This window comes from Nicotiana attenuata, unplaced genomic scaffold (genome assembly GCF_001879085.1).
Source record: "Nicotiana attenuata strain UT unplaced genomic scaffold, NIATTr2, whole genome shotgun sequence".
NCBI classification, from domain to species: domain Eukaryota; kingdom Viridiplantae; phylum Streptophyta; class Magnoliopsida; order Solanales; family Solanaceae; genus Nicotiana; species Nicotiana attenuata.
Genome location: NW_017670260.1, coordinates 401,558 through 408,080, shown reverse-complemented (window position 1 = coordinate 408,080; position 6,523 = coordinate 401,558).

The following is a 6,523-nucleotide window of genomic DNA, read 5'->3' as shown; positions in this document are numbered from 1 at the left end:
TTCTATTTTACTGGCGGACATGTTGGGTTTGTGGGCAACTTGTGAGCCACGATGGATGTACTTAACCCGGTCATATCATCGTATGACCATGCAAAGATGTCCTCATACCCTTTCAAGATTTGTGTGTACTCTTCTTTTTCTGATGGCGACAAGTGGATGATGATGTGGGTTTCCTTGACAATTTCAGAGTCTCCCAAGTTGATTATTTCTGTTTCGTCCAGATTGGACTTAGGCTTGTTCTCAAAGTCTTCTACCTCTCTGACAATTTCCTCGGGTATGACATCTTCTTCATTCGAATCACTATCATTTAGTTGTGTTGTCTCATTACATGTCATTGTTGTTGGTTCACCAAGACAGGGAATAGTAATGATGTATAGATAAAGATATGAGAGAAAAATGGTAATAATAAATATTGATTCATTGAAACATAAAAGCAATTTATTAACAACGTTTTTGGAATATTGGAAATATTATTTAAAACAAAATGCCGAAAGGAAATCATTTTCTTAGAAAATAAACAAAATAATGTTGTTCAGCCTTGCTACCCTGGGACTCATCGGGCCCTGGATGGTCTGACAGTCCAATTCTTAAGGAATGATCCTCTCTCCACAGCTCGGATGGTAGGGCCTTCCTCCTCCTCCTCCTCAACAATTACACAACAGTCCATATCCTCATCTTCCAAGAACAGGTTTTTAAGGCTGCCAGTGCTTCTTCCTTCTCTGATCCCCATATGATGTCGGCCTATTGGAAAGTCTGACTCAAGTGCGATATAGGCTGCTCCAATGGATAGTACGGACCTTGCCATGGTGGTGACCAGTCATTGTATTCTTGCCAGGTGTATTGATACCCCAGCCCAAAAGTGGTACCATGGTACTTTGGCTGTATTGGCTTGGTGAAGCCTTGAAGGTTTTTACCAAGACCCTTGCCAGGCTCATACCCTCCCCAGTTCATCATGCTTGCTATCTTGCCATCCCACCATTTATCTTTGTCGATTGCATTGACCCGCTCAATGTGATGATAAGTTTCTCCGCCTAGTTTTCTCCTATTCTCGACCATCGGAATAGTCTGACAGGTGTAAATAGGGTTGCTCCCGTCTCCATGGATAATCACCTCCCGATGGTTCCACTCAAACTTTAATGCCTGATGCAAAGTTGATGCCACAGCCCCAGCGGCGCGTATCCATGGGCGTCCCAACAGCAGATTGTAGGATGTAGATATGTCCAACACCTGAAACTCGACATCAAACCATGTAGGCTCCATTTGCGGACAGAGATTAATTTCCCCGATGGTAGCTCTCTAAGACCCATCAAATGCCTTCACGTTCATGGTCCCTTCTCGTATCTCGTATAGGCCTTTGCCTAACCTCTTCAGTGTTGTCAATGGGAAGATATTGACACTAGATTCTCCATCAATCAGGACCATGGTAATGAAGTAGTCTTCGCATTGCACTGTGACATGCAGCGCCCTATTATGATTCAAACCCTCAGGCGGCAACTCATCCTCGTGGAAAGTGATTTTATGACTTTCCAATACCTGTCCCACCATATTGGCCATTTCTCCGCTTGTGATGTTATTGGGCACATATGCTTCGTTCAATACTTTTATCAGAGCGTTCCTGTGTGCTTCTGAATTCTGTAGCAGCGACAGGATAAATATTTGAGCAGGGGTCTTGTTCAGATGATCGATGACTGAATACTCTCTTGCTTGTACTTTCCTCCTGAGGTTATCTAGACCTGTTTCAATAACGGGAGGTCTTTTACGGGCCAGTTTGCTGGACTCTCCCAAATGGTCGGGTGTATAGACCCTTCCAGTCCTAGTCATCCCTTGTGCGGCACCAGATTCTCCCATCTTGGTTTTTCCTTTAAATCTAGCTTTGGCCACATAATCCCATGGTACAGCCTCGTTGCTGTAAGGCGGTGTGGTTGATACTGTTACTGTAAATGGTGTGGCTACTTTCATCTCAAATGGAATAGGTGCAACTGTAGGGGGTGCTACCTCAACTTCAAATGGGACTGATGCAGTTACCTCGACCTCCACTGGCGGCTGTACCTGAACTATAATGGGGTTGAGAGTGACTGTGGGTTTCTTGGGATCGTCACCCTCTTTGATGAGTCCGATTGATCCCTCCGGATCCCATTCTTCATCTCTATCACATTGACACCTTCACCCCTGTAATTTGGGAGGGGGTTATTGCAGACATTAGGTGTGGCCTCCTTTGCCTTGATGATCTTGTTGTCAATCAAAGTCTGGATTTTGTCCTTCAATGTGCGGCATTCGTCAATGGTGTGCCCTTTCATACCGGAATGTTACGCACAAGTCTTATTCGGATTAACCCATTGGGATGAGTTCTCCGTGGCCACAGCAGGGATGGGAGTGACGTAACCAGCAACCTTCAACCTTTCATATAGCTGGTCGATGGGTTCAGTAATGGCAGTGTATTATTTTGGTGGTCTCTGGTCAAAATTGGGTCGCGCTCTTGGGTAATTTTAACGAGTTGGAGGTGACTGAAAATGAGATGGTTGGGAATTATAGGTGTGATAGGCAGTGGCTGGTTCGGAATATCTGGGGGATGAGGGTTGATATGTAGGTAACGGTTGATATGTGGGTGGAGGTGCTTGATATGTGGGTGGTGGTGATTGATATGCAAGTGCGGAGGTTCGGTACACAAACGGAGTTTTGGGTCCTTGGGCGACCATTACTATTCCCACGTCCTTCTTCTTAGATATACCCCCTGACTACAATGCTTTATTAGTGGCCTGCAATGCCTTAAAGTTTGTTGCCATCCCTCTCTTGATGCCTTCTTCGATCCTTTCACCAAGTTTGATGATATCAGAGAACTTATGGTTTTCAATGACCATCAATCTTTCATAATATTGCGCATCTTGTGCTCTGATGAAGAACTTGTTCATCTGTTCCTCGTCCAACGCTTGCCTGACTTTGGCCACCTCTGACCTCCAACGAGTAGCATACTCGCGGAATGTCTCAGTGGGCTTCTTCTTGAGGTTCTGGATGTAGAAGACATCTGGTGCATTTTCTGTGCTGAGCCTGAATCGGTCCATGAAATCAGACGCCATACTCACCCAGTTGGGCCATTTCTTAGGATCCTGGCTGATGTACCAAGATAAGGCATCTCCCGTAAGACTCCTCATAAAAAGCTTCATGCGGATCTTTTCATCTTTTCCGACCCCGACAAGCTTGTCACAATAGGTTCTTAGATGAACCCTGGGATCACGTGTACCGTCAAACATCTCAAACTTGGGAGGTTTATAACCCTCTAGTAGTTCTACATCCGGCTGTATGCATAGGTCTTCATAGTTCAGACCTTCTATCCCCTTGCCTCTTTCTACGCCTTGAACACGACTGGTCAACTTCTTGAGCTCCTCTGCTAGGTTCTTAATTAGCATGTCCTTCTCAACAGATTCCGGTGCATAGGAGATGGGTTGAGTGGAGTGAGGTAGGGTCTCCACATATATAGGGTTGTTTTGGTGACCTGGAATTTGCGTATAGTGTGATCATTGGTGGAATTCTAGGGTTCAGTAATGACTGGTGGAGTATTTTATGGAGTGTGGTAGGTGTTTGGCTGGTATGGTGGTGGGATAGTTTGATTTTGTGGTGGAGTTGTATAATGGTGAGGTGCGGGTGGATTCTCTGGGCGCTTGTTGGGTGTGTTTTAAGGTGGTGCGGGGTTCTGAGTGTTTGGATGACTGATGTCTGGGACACTGAGTGAGAAGGACAGGTTTGCCACATTCCGGACATGCTCAAGCTCACCCTGGAGTTCCAGTATTTTCTGTTCGAGCCATGAAACTGCTTCATTTGGGGCCTGAGTACCCCGACCATCAGAAGTTTCTGCATGTTCAACCTGTGTGTTGTTTTCCTTTCTGGCGCCGTTCAAATCTTCCATTTTTTCTTTTCCCTTGCCTTTTGGTGGACTAGGAGGAGGAGAAGGTGGAGAGCCCCTGGATCTTGTGTGATAAGCTGATGATGCCAGTATGCACGAACCAACCTTTGGGGAATGGGAATAATCAAAAAGAAAGAAAGAAAAACAAAAGGTATCCAAGTCAGCAATGATTCTAAAAAGTTTGCAGTGCTTTAAGCACATATTGCGGGAATATTAATTCGCGTCCTAATTTGGGAGCCCCGTTGTGCCCGAGGTAGGCCTAGCGACAAATAGATTTGGAGAAACTCAGTGCCAATAATTGCCTCATTTCATTAATGCGGAAATAGACGACCCAAAACGATACCAAATAAAATAATATCACTAATGCCACTTGGCCTTATTACATTTGAAAAGCAAGTAAACCTAATCTATTTGGTCCCAGAATGACCCTCTCTAGACTGGATACTCTTGTCGATCAATTCCCCCAATTCACGCAGGTTTAGCAGTAAGAATGCCCTTGCCAAATGCCCTCATTCGTTTCCCTCAGCGTTCTGGCAATCGGTGACTCTCTTCCTCATTTTCCCTTCCAGTTCCATTAGACTGTACTCCAGATACTCCAACCTTTCACTGGATTTAACGGCCCTCTCTTTCCACTCATTGATCATTTCCATGTCGGCCTTATGCTGCTCCGTATGCTCAGCTTCATACTCATGAATTCTCTTGCGTAATTTGTTGTACTTTACCTATGCTTCGGCAACTTCGTCTATAATCCTGTTTCCTGGACCAACCCTTGGCTCGAAGATTCCTGCTATGTTATCATCCAACCATGAGGGGTAAAAGTATATATGACCCGCATGATATCGATCCGGCTCGATGGTATCCTTTTCCACAATAACCTTCAAGCTCCACATGTGTTGTGCTTCATTCTTATATGGGATGGTGTCACCCTAAAAATTGGCTATAAAGTGACTCATCTTAGTGACTCGCAGTACGAGTTGTCTCCTGACTGCCTGTCTCATCATCCTGAGGGGAGCGTAAGGATATATGCCCCTTAACCCAACCAGTACCAAGTAGGGAGCATCCCTGGATCTGATGATGAACTCGTCGGTAGGGAACCATTCGAACATCCATTGAACCTGGTCCTCTGTCAGATTGTTCAAAAAATGCACCCATCCTATAGCGTCCTTTGGTTGAGCAAACATGTTCGGAATATATATGTCATTTTCTTAGGATGGTGGCAGGCTATATGATCATTCCACGACCTTTGTAGAAACTCTTGACGGTATTGACCCCTTTGGAGATGTTCTAGCAGCCAAACTTGCAGCAGCAAATTGCTACCCTCGAAGAATCTGAACCCCTTCTATCAGCGTTCCAAGGCCCGGTACATATCGATGATCATAAGGACAATGGTATATGTCTGTCCCTCGATCCCATCCATCATAGTTATGGCCACCATGGCCAGCCTGGTGTGGATTCTGTCCCCTTGGATCGGGAACACTAGCATGCCCAAGAAACACACAATGAACACAAAGACCCTATGATGAATCCAACCCAAGGAGGTGATGGAGAATTCATCATCGAAGATATAGTAAGACCTGTTGTGACCGTATCGCTCATAGAGGAAATCGAAAGGTACATAAGAGTTTTTCAGGCACTCCAAGTCATCATTCTTTTTCAACCCCATCATCTTCAAAAATCCCCTAGTGGTGCGGTTTTCTGGTGCCAATAAACCAGGGCTATCCAAGGGTAGCCCAGCAAATCCCCCTATTTCTTCCAAAAGAGGCGTCATTTCTATATTTCTGAAGCAGAACACAACTCTTTCTTTGTCCCAAAACATGGTGGCATCCTAGATCAACATTTTGTTTGGGTCGAGGTCCAACAAAGAAGGCAAATTTCCTATGACTTGTTTCACTTGATTTTGGTCACTTGAAGGAAGATCCCTCCACCAATCTAGCAAAAGTGAAGGTACGCTACTGACCATGCCGAACTGGGGGACTTCGTGCCTCATTTCTGCAAAACAAAAGATGGTAAGGCCCTTTCCCCCTCCAGGTTCGCCTATTTATACAACAAGTATTAGCATATTGGCACTTATTAGTCTAAATTAATGCACACAATCATGATTGCGTCCGTTGGGATTATGGAAAACCCGATGGACTTTTGGGTGAGGCTTGTCTTAAAGGGTTATTATGTGGACAACATATTAACCAGGCTAGGTTTGACCATGATGCATGTACAATTAATCAGAGTAAGGTTGCTATAGAGGTTTAGACTGGGACCCTCAAGCGGACAACTTGAGGGGGGAAGGCACGGAACCGTCAAACGCACCGCTGATCGACTAGTTTTACCGCAAATACGCCTTTCCAAATTTAAAAGGGTGATATATAGGAAGAGCGCAAGCACTCATCAAGCGTTGCTATGAGATTAATTACGCACAAGTGGAATATGATGTTGCACATGATTTATGCAACAAATAAATAGCATGTTGTCAAGCATTTGCACGTTAGAAAATGATAAATGCGGTATCTATATAATTGAAAGACAGTTACAAAAGGAAAACAAGGAAACAAGTCAGTTTCAGGCAATAAAAGAAATCATAAATGCTTTGAAATAAGCAGTTAAATCCAAATAATGGGGAAGGAAAAGGTT